This window comes from Apodemus sylvaticus, chromosome 19 (assembly GCF_947179515.1).
Source record: "Apodemus sylvaticus chromosome 19, mApoSyl1.1, whole genome shotgun sequence".
Classification (NCBI taxonomy): Eukaryota; Metazoa; Chordata; class Mammalia; order Rodentia; family Muridae; genus Apodemus; species Apodemus sylvaticus.
The window spans coordinates 58,236,162-58,250,750 of NC_067490.1; the positions used below are offsets into that span (position 1 = coordinate 58,236,162).

Consider the following 14,589-nt stretch of genomic DNA (forward strand, 5'->3'; position numbering starts at 1 on the left):
GTCTTGATTTAGTTCATTATTTCTTCACCATGACCTTTTAGAATACTCATGTATACCATGCATGAGGTTGGAGATATGTGATCTGCTTTTTGGTTTTGATTTCTTAAGGGATTACAGTTTAGAGATCGCATGAATTTTATGAGACTTTGAACTTTGGAATTTTATAGACTATGGGACATTTGAAGTTGAACTAAATGTATTTTTCATCAAGCTTTGGCTAGGTATGGCCCACACAGACTCATGTATTTCAATAAGCATATAGGAGCCAGGAAGTAGAGTGTGGTTGTTTGAAAATTCTTGGCCTAGGTTGTGTCACTTTCAGGCATTATTGTCTTGATGGACTGGGTGTGGCCATGTTGAGGTAGGTGTGGCCTTGGAGGATGTGTGTCACTGTAAGGTGGGCTTTGAGACCTTCTTCTTAGCTTTCTGGAATCAGTCTTCTATCTTCCTTCTGAACAAGAGGTTGAACTCTCAGCTCCTCCTGTGCCATTCCTGACTGGACACTGCCATGCTTACTGCCCTAATAATGAGCAGAAGATAATGGACTGAAACTCTAAAACTGTAAGCAAGCCTCAGGTAAATGTCCTTTAGAAGAGAAGCCCTGATCATTACTTCACTTCATAGCATGAAACCTAAGACACAGTGATGCTATTAATGACACTCTGTTAGGTTTGCTGACAGCATCTTAGTATAACTGTCCTCTAAGAGGCTCCACCCAACAGTTGGATAAAACAGAAGCAGAGTTCCACAAACAAACAGTAGGTTTATCTGAGGGAGTCTCGTGGAAGAGTTACAGAAACAAATTGAAGGTCTCAGAGAAAATAGAAACTCCATAAGACCAAAAGATACAACTAACCTAGACCATTGGGGGCTCTCAGAAACTGGATGATAAATCAAAAAGGTGACCTTGCCATCCCCTTCTCCCAGGTTTACCTTGGTCTTCCTATGGGTTCCCCCAACAACTAGAGCAGGATCTGTCCATGAATTTGTTGCCTGCCTGTGGATCCAGTTCTCCTAACTGGGCTGCCATTTTTGGCCACAGTGAAAGATATGCCTAGTCTTGCAGTAACTAATGGGAGGTGGGAGGGATACGGGTGATATTCTGTCTTCTATCACTTGAAGATGATGAAGTCCCTGCTATTTGTTGAAGGATTCAATCGTTTTATGAGCCTCTGTAAATGGACTCTCTGTGCTGCTTCTTACTATTGTTAATACACTTCTCTTATGTGTCTAAATAGATAACAAAAAGTTACTTTTGATCCAGTCAGATCCATTCAGATTAAATTAGAAAAGTTTTCATAAATTAAGATATACTCTTCATTTATGGAATCCTTTTGAAACAGGATATTTCTATATAGCCCATGCTGTTTCTCACATGATGGGACTATAGGAACACACCACTAAGGTCGGTTAAGAGTTATTTTTTAAATGACCTATCTTTTGAATTGGAGAATGAAAAGATAAAATAACATTCACAGTTGCCGGGCAGTGGTGGCACATGACTTTAATCCTACCACTTGGGAGGCAGAGGAAGGCAGATGTCTGATTTCGAGGCCAGCCCAGTCTACAGAGTGAGTTCCAGGATTGCCAGGGCTACACACAGAAACCCTGTCTGGAAAAACAAAAACAACAACAACAACAAAAAAAACCCAAAACAAACAAAAACAAAAACCCTACAATAATAACTTAAAAGTGGCAAATCAATCCATGTATCCTCACTAATTAGGTTATTACTTTGCTTTGTTAATCTTATCCACTTAAAAATATTTGAGCTGTGTTTGTGTTTATACACCTGTGCCATGGTGTATATGTGACAGGTAGAGGACAACTTATTGGTGTCTAGTATCTATTTTGCCTTTGTTATTTGCTATTATATTATTTAGCATTTCTAGATAGTCCCCTTAGAAGGTTGGTCATCAAATTGAAAGTCAATCATGGGTAGAAGCTGACAGCCATGTGTTCTACTTGAGAGCTTTGTAAAGATCACCAGACAACTCAGCTCTTGCAAACCAAACCACAGTATTTTATTTTCATATAAACTCCATAGTCCACCCCAGATTCCCTTTTGATCATCTTACAAATCACCATTTTATGGCCTTATCCTTTAATTCTTATATATGCCATCAAGTACATTTTTTAACATAGCAACTGAATTCAGACATCTGCCTAACTTTGAAAGCAGAGACAATTAACCACCTGTATCAGATCCCATCCTGAAATTACCATTCCCACCAAACCTGTGCCTAACCTCACTCTGTCCCAGGCTGACCTTGAACTCAGGAATCTCCTTACTTCTGTATCTTTCTGAAAAGCTCATATTTTATTGCAGCTACCATTGTTTTTTTAGGTCTGTGAAGTCCCACACACAATTCACATTGCATCTGTATATTTTCCATAGTTATAAAGTTATATATTTTCAACTCATGTTTTCAGGGCTCTTTCCTACAACCTTAAGGGTTGTCCTGAAGGTCACAGCATTTAGAATTTTTGCTGAGGAACAGAGTCTCACTCTTGACTACTGGACTCGGTCTGTTTCTAAGTATCATGGAGTCAATAACTTCCGCAAGAAGAAAAATATCGCTGGGCAATAGTGGCACACACCTGTAATCCCAGCACTCTGGGAGACAGAGGCAGGCAGATTTCTGAGTTCGAGGCCAGCCTGTTCTACAAAGTGAGTTCCAGGACAGCTATACAGAGAAACCCTGACTCAAAAAAAAACGAAATCCAAACAAAACAAAACAAAAAAAAGAAAAATATCAAATAACCTTGGAAGGGAAAATATTTACAAAATGAGAAACACAAAGTAAATTATGTACATCATTATACAAATAAGCCCTAGGTCAACAGCAACTGTCAACACTTCTGGCGACCAACACCCTGCTACCACTGTTCCTGTGGTGCGAATCATTTCAAGCTGTCCCTTTCTTAGGCATGCATAACTGGACAAAATTGATTTCCTCCATTACGCTTGAATGACTATGGTAAGTGATTTACTTCCTTCATAGCTATGATAAGAAGTGATAAAAGAAGGGACATCATCATGCTTGAATAAATTGTTGACACTTGTCAGAGTTTTCCCCAGAATATTGTATAACTGAAAGTATGTGTATTGACTAAAGATATTACCAGACCCTTTATTAGTTAGATTCCATTCAGTATGAGATCTTTCAGGTCCTCAAAGACTATTGTGATATACAAAGTCTTTAATAGATTGATTACACACTAAAGCTTTTACTCTTGTATAAAAATACAAAGGAATGCAAAATTTTACCATACTGACTACAGTCATGATGTTTCTCTGCATGGCTTTTTCTCAAACTTTCAATGACTATGGCTACATGCAGAGGGCTTTCCCACATTGCTTCTCAGTAGTCACACATCTTCAGAATGTGTTCTGCTATGTATTCATAATACCTGTGTTGTGAAAAGGCTTTATCACATTGATTACATTTGTAGAATTTGTAACCACTATGTGTTATTTTATGTATTTAGAGACCACAATGAAATACACAGTATTTAACACATTGGTTACATCCCTATGGTTCCTCTCCAGTGTGTATTTTTTGGGGGAGCAGTACCAGGAAGGTAACACACATTTTTTTTTACTGCGCTGTCACACACAGTGTAACTGTCATCAGTAGAAGGCATGGGAAACAGGAAAATCAGCTACAAAAGGAGGCTCAGTGTTCACCTGATATATTTTAATGTGTTAGAATCTGGCAGGTAGTCCAGTGCCTTTTCCAGAATAGGCCAATGAAGACAAGTCCAATTTCATGTTTAAGCTTCAGTGAGCTCCTTAGCCAGCAGCTTATACATAGATACACTTTCATGGGAGTACACCCAGTCTTCTCTGTACAGTCCTAGCACTTGGGGTCACTAGTGAGAGAAAATAGCCATATTTGCTTGTTTGGGGGTCTGCTTCTTGATCATGAAGGTCTCTAGATCCTCAACCAGATTAATGGTGAAAACAACACCCCCAAAGGATACATAATAATCCTCCATGATAGGGCTTATCTCTAAGGATGTCAAAGAACTCTGTCAGGGGATCCAGCATGTGTTCTCCAAGCCTTTCAAAAGGTGTCTCTTCTAGAGAGATTGGGTTGTCCAAAGTTCTGAAGTTCCTCAAATGCATCACTCAGACACTCCTCTTTTTGGTATTCAGTATCTAATTCAGGTAGTGGAGGTTCAAATGGGCCTGGTGGATTGTGCCATTTGCTTTAGTTGTGACCACTGGCTGCAGTCTGTTTCCTTCTCCTTGAGGCAGGTAGAGCCCAGTACTCCATCATGGCAGCAAGCCTGCAGCACTCCTATGTTGCTCCTGCTCAACAGCAGCGCTGTGTGAAGTCTTGTATATATTAGGAGATGATGACTGTGTTGTGAAAATGCTTTACCACATTGCTTACTTTCATAAGTTTCACTCCGGTGTGTTTTCTTTTATGTAATAGTAGGTAAAAGTATGTGAAAATGGTTCATGCTATTGATTATGTTTGTAAAGTTTTACTCCAATATGTATCCTTTTATGTCATTGCAGATGAATGTAATATGCAAACATTAGAAAGAAGCAAAAGAAACTTGTCCTAAGTATTGCCTTTTTGTTATCAGGCTCCATTTCATCATAGGGTAAAACTAAGTTCTTCTTCCCAGGTTCTAGGGGAAATGGGTATTTTTCAAAAGCAGATCACCTTCCACTTTTTATCTTTTGCTCTTCGTAACCTTCTGTTCAGCGAAACATATGACTCTTCAAAACCACAGCTTATGTTATACATCTTTGTTTCTCAAAACATAATGATGGTTCCAAAATACACAAAAACTAATGGATATGATTGCACAGACTGTAATGTCTATAATCTGCATCAGTTGACATAGATCAGCTATATAAGGGAAGCCCCTATTCCTGAATCCAGATTGGTAGAAAAATGTAGATATAACTTGGCATAGGTATTTCCGATTTTCATGCTTAAAACATTTGTAAGATTCTGGTTTTTTTTGGGGGGGGAAGCATTTGTATTTCAGTTCTTCTCCTGAGTGAGATCCATGGCCCTAATTAGTCAGCAATAGATTGATTAAAATGAATTCTTCTCATTTCCATTGACCTAGTATCTGAGTAGAGTTGAATCCCAGTGGATTCGATTAACACAAAGGCCCTACAACATTACTTTTATTCATACAATTTCCCTCCAGTATGAAATTTTCATAATGATTAAGAGTGTATTATAAATGTGAAAAAGTTTCATCATATTAAATACACTCATAGGGTTTATTTCTAGTAAGAATTCTTTTATGTATCCAAAGATGATAATGGCATGCAAAGGTTTTCCCACATTCATTACATTCATAGGTTTTTCTCTCCAGTATGAATTTTTGAATGTTCCAGGAGACAACTCTGACTTAGAAAGTCTTTACCACATGATTACATCCATAGGGTTTCTCTACTATGTGCTCTTTTATGTTCTAGAAAATGGTTCTGACTTACAAAGTCTATTCGCATTGCTTATATCCATAGGGTTACTTTCCACTATGTGTTCTTTTATGTATTTGTAGAATATCATGACGTGCAAAGACTTTACCACATTGCTTACATTCATAGGGTTTCTCACCAGTGTGTGTTCTATTATGTCTTTGGAGAACATCAGGCCTTGCAAAGCTTTTACTACATACCTTACATTCATAAGGTTTTTCTCCAGTATGTGTTTTTTTTATGTATTTGGAGACGACTGTGATATGGAAAGGTTTTACCACATTGATAACATACATAGGGATTCTCTCCAGTATGTGTTCTTTTATGTATTTGGAGATTCTTGAAACATGCAAAGGCTGTACCACATTGGCTACATTCATAGAGTTTCTTACCAGTATGTGTTCTTTTATGTTCTAGGAGACTGCTCTTAATTACAAAGACTTTATCACATTCTTTACACCCACATTTCTCTCCATTATGTGTTCTTTTATGTGTTTGTAGAATATCAGGACGTGCAAAGACTTTACCACATTGCTTACATTCATAGGGTTTCTCTCCAGTGTGTGTTCTATTATGTCTTTGGAGACTTGCATGATTTGTAAAGGTTTTACTACATAGTTTACATTCATAAAGTTTTTCTCCAGTGTGTGTTCTTTTATGTATTTGGAGATTCTTGAAACATGCAAAGGCTGTACCACATTGGCTACATTCATAGAGTTTCTGACCAGTATGTGTTCTTTTATGTTCTAGGAGACTGCTCTTAATTACAAAGACTTTATCACATTCTTTACACCCACATTTCTCTCCATTATGTGTTCTTTTATGTGTTTGTAGAATATCAGGACGTGCAAAGACTTTACCACATTGCTTACATTCATAGGGTTTCTCTCCAGTATGTGTTCTATTATGTCTTCGGAGACTTGCATGACTTGCAAAGGTTTTACTACATAGTTTACATTCATAAAGTTTTTCTCCAGTGTGTGTTCTTTTATGTATTTGGAGATGACCAGAACGTAGAAAGGCTTTATCACATGGATTACATTCAGGGGGTTTCTCTCCAGTATGTGTTCTTTTATGTACTTGGAATTGACACTGATTACATTCATACGGTTTCTTTATAGTAAGTGTTCTATTATGTATTTGGACACTACTGTGATATGCAAATACTTTACCACATTGATTACATGTATAGGGTTTCTCTTTACTGTGACTTCTTTCATGCCTGCAAAGACAATTGTCACATGTAAAAGGTTTACTGTATTCATTATACTGATGGATCTTTCTATTTGTATGAATGAATTTTACAATTTTGTCTAATGGTGAAGAGAAATCAGGTCTTGAGAACTTATCATTTTCTTTACATTCACGGTATTCCCCTATATTTTTTGTACCTTTGAATATACCTGTGTTGCTAAGAGTATTTTTTACATAGCTCACATTCATAGCATCCATTAACTAGATGAAATTTTCAACTACTGAGTAGAATTATAAAAGCTCAGAGCTTTGCCACACTAATTGCATTCATAAATTTCCCTTTAGTACAGATATACTACATTTGTATACTGCATTTACAATGTGAACATGGACAAACAGAAGAATTTCCACATTCCTGGTACTGTAGGGATTTTCTGCAATGTGAGTTTGTGGAGGAACCCTATGATATTGGAAAACCAAATAATTATAAACTTGTATCACATTAAAAAACTCTACTCAATGTAGGGACTACTACATATCTTCTAATTGTACTAAGAGAGAGAGGAGTACACTGCTTCTTTCAATATCCCTATACTCAAATGACTTGCATTAATTGTTACATATAAATATTAAAAGAATAAAAAATTAAAAAATGAAAGGGTTCCACATTGCATTTAACAAAGGTTGACACTGTCTACCTCATAGATATGAGGTAAGGGATTAAGATTTCTCCAAAACAACATTCTTGACTTTCATAAACTATCCCCTTCTCACTTAAAGTTAGCAATGTCACTACAAGTATATAAGTAGCACCAGCTTTACTACAGGCTATTTACCTATTAGAAGGCTTTCCACAGCTGGGCGGTACTGGCACATGCCCTTAACCCCAGCACTTGGGAGGCAGAGGCAGGTGGATTTCTGAGTTCAAGGCCAGCCTGGTCTACAGAGGAAGTTTCAGGACAGACAGGGCTACACAGAGAAACCCTGTCTCAAAAAAGTTAAAAAAAAATTTTTTTTAAAAGAAGGCTTTCCACATATACTTATCAACTATTCAATGTGTATACATTTTGCAATATCAAATTGGTATGGGATTAAACTGATTACCATTTCTATAGCATAATCTAACGGGGCTATGACACAAATGCTAATATTGATTAAGGCATTGATTATATCCTTCTTACAACAATACACTGGAAATACAAATCAGATACCTCAAATTGAGGTACATGGTTTTGTGAGAATTTAATAATCATTGATATACTTAGAGCAGTGCTTTTTTACATTGTTGCTGTTCTTCAAAATTCAAAGGAACATTAAAATTGCTTCAAAGGCATATTCAAACCAACTTGCACATGAAAATTACCTTCCATGTCTTCTAGAACTTTGAAAATAGTCTTTGATATTGTCATCTTCCCAATTGTAGCCTAAAAATATAGTAACAGAAAATTTATAACAGATTATTGGAAATTGGGCAAAATTTAAGTTAGTGTCTCCCATGAACCTTAGAACCATACTTGATTCATTTACCTCATTATTCGTCATTCTTGATTAAAATCACAGAACAGCATCAATACCAATGAAACAATTGTCCTTTTATTTTAAAAGGTGAAAGGAAATTCACTGTCTTACCTATAGCAGTGAGATTGCTGTAGGTCTCCAGCATCACATCTCTGTAGAGACTCTTCTGTGAAGGATCTAGTAAAGTCCATTCTTCTGGAGTGAAGTTCACACACACATCATCATAGGTCACTGCATTCTAAAATATCCCATATAGGTATACAATACAAAGCATCATGGCAAGATCACTTTAAATGTATGCCTCACTGTCAATATATTTGTATAATTCTGGGTCTTCCTCACTGATTTTTTTGACATGGAAGTACTAATGTAATAATGAAGTTATTTCAGAAGGAAACTGAATAATAAGGTTCACTCCTGTCATTTCTGTGCCACTAGAATAGAAAGAAATGCCGAGAGAGAGAGAGAGAGAGAGAGAGAGAGAGAGAGAGAGAGAGAGAACAATATTGAGCACATAGAGAAATGGTATGATATGAACAATTACTAACTAGGGAAAAATGATAGGCAAGTTGGGTGTATTGACTCATGCCTTTAATCCCAGAATTCTGGAGGTAGAGGCAGATGTTATCTCACTGAGTTAGATACCAGCCTGGTGGATGCAATGAGTTCCAGTACAACCAGAAGAATATAGTAAGACCCTAATTCCCCTGCCAAACTCAATCAAATGAATTAAAAAGATAGAAAAAAAGTTAAAGGTTGTTCCTGAGAATTATACATTCACTCTAGTTTGCTATTCATCTTCCAGAAACTTGAAGTGACCCATTTTATATTATGACATTAATAATATCTTACTAAAAGGAAATGCATGTTTAAACAATTACAAGTGCACATATGAAAATATTACCAATGTAAATGTTAATCCTAAATAAGCAACATAGATCAGGAGAGATGGCTCAGTAGAGAAGAGGTCTTACTGGTTTGCTAATAATTGAGCTCAACTGCCAGTACTTACATGTGGGCTCACAACTATCCATTATCCCAACTTCAGGGATTCAGCAGTCATGTTCTATGACTATTTTGAGGGCCAATCAGGCACACATATTCATGATATTCATGAATACAGGCAAAATACTCTTATTCATTAAAATATTTCTTAACAAACACAACAGACAAGATGAATGGAACACACTACAGTCCAATGAGACAGAAGGCTCAGGTAGTATTTATGACATGATTATGTGCCAGCCTGAGAACAGAATAGGCTTTCTGTCAAATTTCAAAATCCAAGATGTAGAGAAGGTCAGCACAGCAACACATGCTTAACATGTGCAAAATAGTACACTATAGGCCCATGAGCCAGTAATATAAGGGGAAAAAAAGCCAGGCATGTTGGCCAACAAGCTAAGAACCAGCCTTGGCTTAGAGAGTAATTTTGGGGAAAGGGTATTGGGAGCAGTAGAAAAAAAGAAATTGAAGCCAAAACATGGATGCAAACTGACAGCCCATGTCTGGCTAAAGACAGCTTTCTGAAGATCACCGGACTGCTCAGCTCTTGCAAACCAAAGCCTTGTCTTTTATTTACATTTCAATACAATTGTCCACCCCAGGTTCCCCTTTGATTATTCAATGAATCAGCAACCCCTGACCACAGCGTCCAGATTTTTAGAAAAAGAGAACAAGTACATTCTTTTTTCTTAGCATTGCAAATGAATTCAGAGATCTGCCAATCTCATAAATACAAAAATAAGTTTAGTTGGATGGGATTGCGTTCTGAAATTACCACACCCTAAATCTTATTCTCTCTTCTCTTATTTTCTGACACGCTGGTTCATAGCAAAGCTGCCTTTGTTCTACTATATCTGTTAAGTTCTTAGTCAATTCATATTGCATCCTTTTATTTTACACAGTTGAGAATTTATATATTTTTGAACTCGTAATTTCAGAGTTCTTTTCCCTAGCCTTAAGGGCTGTCCTGAAATTCACAATAATTAACATTTTTGGTGAATAACATTGACACAATCTCAACTCCTGGACTCCAGCTATACCTAATTATCATGAAGATGAAATCCTTAACAGGGAGAGAATACCCTGAAGGAGGAACATAATGAAAATTACACACACACACACACACACACACACACACACAAACAAACACATTACAAACAAACCTTACAAATAGCAACTGTCAAACTCATAAGAGTCCCAAGTTCTGTTGGCTTGGCTACAGGGTTGGACACCATGCCCCACTGTCCTTTGAAGCCCATGCAGGACTTGGCACTCACATCTAATCCCAGCATTCTGGAGACAGAGTCAGGAGAATCTGTAAGTCACTGGCCTTCTCATATACAAACATACTTAAAGGACAAGCATGGCTACACACAGAGACTTCATCTTCAAAAACAAAAACAAAAACAACAAAACTAAAAATGTAGAAATATCAGGATAACAAAATAGCTTTAGCACTTAATATCAATTGCTTTTAGTGTATCTGATGTGATTAAGGGATAGAGTCACAACACAGTAGACACACACACACACACACACACACACACACAAACCCCTCAAAAAAACAGGAAATGGGTTGAGGATACAGCTACCCCAATCCCATTCCCAATAAGAAATGTAAAAAGTCTCCTAGAAAAGTTTTTTTCTTTTAAAGATTTATTTATTTATTATATGTAGGTACACTGTAGCTATTTTCAGACACACCAGAAGAGGGCATAAGATTTCATTACAGATGGCTGTGAGCCACCATGTGGTTGCTGGGATTTGAAATCAGAACCTTTGGAAGAGCAGTCAGTGCTCTTAACTGCTGAGCCATCTCTCTTGCCCCCTAGAAAAGTTTCTATGAGGTCCCTAAAGAAAGACACAAAAGAGAGACAAAAGCTCAAAGAAATCCTCCTATGCAGGAGCTTCTTGATTCAACCAACTAGATTCTGCCTCTGGCTACTCTAGGCTCATGGTCATCCCAGATGAAAATGCATTTAGTTTAACTTCAATGGTCCTAATAGTCTGCAACAGCCTGTACACTGTTCAAATGTCCAAAGTCCCTTCTGACACTCAACAGTAATCTCCCCACTGCCACAACTTGTAAAATCAGAAAAGTAGTTATATCTTTCCAGTATACAATGGCACAGAATACCCTTTCCCATTTCAATAAAGAGAAATATGTACATAGTGAGGGAAGATTGGATCAAGGCAGGAGCCCAAATACCAAGTCCTGTAGCTGTGTCTCAGACACATGGGGCTTCAGTTAAAGGGTTTAGATGGCCATATCCCTGCAACCTCTCATATAGTTCTATCAGTTGGGGTAAATCCATTTCCTATATCCATCTCTCCATAGTAGATCTCTCATAGCTTATGTATCTCCACATATTGTGTTCTCAAATGCAACTCAGGCTTCATAAACATAGCTTCATGCAAGGAATTCACAGGGGTTTTGTTTGTTGGTTGGTTTGGTTTGGTTTGTTTAAAAAAAAAAAAAAACCACGAGGTTCTGACTCTGACAAATATAGATGGCTAGAACAATGCTAAACAAATACCACAGAGAAAAAACTTTGAATTCTACAAGACTTTGAATTTTACATCTTTCTTGTTACTGGAACCAGTACAACATGGATAATAATCTTGCAAAAGTCTGCTTCTAAATTGGGATGGAATATACCACACTAGTACCACAGTTGCATTAGGTTTTATATGAAGTTCCTATCTGGGACTAGGATTCCCTTTGCTTACTCATTCTACTATTTTAAAGGTTAGCAGGGGACAGTATTACTCTTAGGACACCTTTTAGGCCATTTCAAACTGTCATATGAAACTACCTAGTGCTGTTTATCTTAACAATTCACAGTCATTGTATTTGTTTCTGCCCTTGTTGCTTCTTTTCACTGTAGTCCTGAATGAGTCGTTAATAATAACCATTAAACAGATTTAATATTACATCTAAGAAATCAGTCCATTATTTTTTAATTCTGCTTTACTCAATTTCCCAGGGTATGGACATAATAAGAAACATTTTGTCACAAAATATCTAGAAATTTATCATGAAGTCTATTTTCACAGACATCCAACAACTTCAACTTTCAATGTCTGCATTACTTTCAAGACTCCCATCTTACAGGTCGTAAAAGGTGTAAAGCTCTCTATGCTCTTTGCCATCTCGATTCTTGATACTTTGGACATTCTTCCAAAAGAGAAAGAATACTTCGAGGTTCTGTCTAGCAGCAAAAAAATCACTTTTTGTGTCCCCCCACCACTTTTTTTGTCCTAAGTTGCTTCTCTGCTGTTGTGATTAAATCTTCTAATCAAAAGCATCTCAGGTTATCAATGGGTTTTTAGAATAGTTCTGTCAGATAACAGTCTATCATTTTGGGAGCTTAGGATAGAAACTCAAGGTAGAAAATGAAGACAAAAAGAATGGATAGCTGGACAGTGCTAGTACATGCCTTTATTCCCAATGCTTGGGAGGCAAAAGCAGGCAGATTTCTGAGTTCGAGGCCAGCCTGATCTACAGAGTGAGTTCCTAGGATAGCCACGGCTACACAGAAAAACCCTGTCTCGAAAACAAACAAACAAACAAACAAACAGAATGGATAAACATTGTTTTCAGGCTTGCACTCTTGTTTGGTCACTATCTCATGCTCAGCTATCATTCTTAGCCAGTGCAGGCCTACTTGCTTAGAGATATTGTCATCCGCAGTGGAAAAGATTTCCCACATCAATCAACACAATCTCTCAGATATTACAACCAGCCATTCTGATGGCAGCCCTCCCTCAACTGAGGCTCCCTCAGATGACTAGAATTTTTGAAATATTGAGAATTGAAGCTAATTAGCACAGAGGCAATAATGTAGCAAAAGTTTTAAAAACCCAGAACCAATGGATTAACCATATCAATCACTTAAGTAGAAAAAGGCTAACATTGATGACTGGAACAAGTGAAAAACACAGATTTGCTGAGAAATGCGGAGAGGCAACTCATTAGCACCAAAAAGAGACAACTTAAAGTCCCCAAACAAACAAAATCTCAAGGAACTCATAATATAATATGGTAAATTTTCAGAAGACGAAAATAGGTGAAGGTCTACAATTTTCATAGAAACAGCAATATAATAAGAGTGTAATTAATAAAATCACACAACATACATGGTGTCACTGTTAAAAGAAGATACAATGACAGACATAAATATAACACAGTTGTTATAAGAATTACAGGATTATAATCAAAACCAAAATCAAAGAAATCACTGGCAAAAACTCACACCATGCATTCTGGTTTACTTCTTTCCTAGTAATAAAAAAAATGGATTGTGGGTGGAGGGCTATTCCAATTGTATCGATTTGCATAAAGTATACAAATGATTCAATATTAGAGTAAATGATTTGGAGTAGTAAAATTATCTCATTCTCTTATGATAAAGAAAAGGATGTCTACTAGGAACACTTAGAAAGATTTGTTTTGAATGAGTGATGATTGGATATAAGTCTATGCAAACCAAATGCAACAAAGCAAAGCTTTAAAGAAGTGTGTATTTGTATTATACACCTAAATAGCTTTTCTTGCACTAACTGATCTATAACTCAGAAGCATTTTGAAAGCAAATCTATTCCACTTTTTAAGCATATGTGTGTCTGTGTGAAAGAGATCTTTTTCCATGTGAGTACATGTGAGACACCAGAGAGGAGGGCATCAAATCCCCTGGATCTACAGTAGCAGGTAGTTATGAGCCTCCCAATTTGGGTTGAGTATTGGGATCTGAGCTCAGGTTAAACCCAAAAAGAATATTTGCTAAGTGACCTAGCCAGTCCAGATACAATTTTTTTATCCAATAAACAAAAAGTCTTCAACAGATTAATAAAAACAAAAACCTAGGGCTGGAGGTGGCTCAGTGGTTAAGAGTACTGATTGCTCTTCCAGAGGTCCTGAGTTCAATTCCCAGCAGCCACATGGCGGCTCACAACCATCTGTAATGGGATCTGATGCCCTTTTCTGGTGTGTCTGATGAAAGCAATGATGTACTCATTATGTATAAAATAAATAAATCTTTTTTAAAAAAAGCCTAAATAAGCATAGAATTAAATAAATGAACACTGGGAACCTGATACCTTAGTATTAAGATGTTGGGTATGGGACTAGGCAGAATGCCTCAAGACCTTCCCCATTCTGTGTTACTTAAGACCCAATACACGAGGTTTACTCTAGTGAGCAGTTTCCTCTCCCCTTCCATTTCTCCTGTAGATATCACAGACCATCACCATTTGCTCTTTTCTTCCAGACTCATCTGTGTCTGAGTCCTCAACTACAGGCAGAGAACCCCTTCTCAACCAACAGGCCATGCCCGCCAGGAGACTAAGTAAGTTTTCAAAAGACCTACTACACTATCTGATATCCCAGACCCTATTCTCACAGTTGCTTTTAA

General features: G+C 37.1%; 2 pseudogenes; both read right to left on the reverse strand.

Moving 5' to 3' along the window:
- Positions 1 to 3,709: 3,709 nt before the first annotated feature.
- On the reverse strand, positions 3,710 to 7,528 carry LOC127669276 (zinc finger protein 431-like; annotated as a pseudogene).
- Positions 7,529 to 7,782: 254 nt separating this feature from the next.
- Positions 7,783 to 12,328, reverse strand: LOC127669277 (zinc finger protein 431-like; annotated as a pseudogene).
- Between the last annotated feature and the right edge of the window lie 2,261 nt (positions 12,329 to 14,589).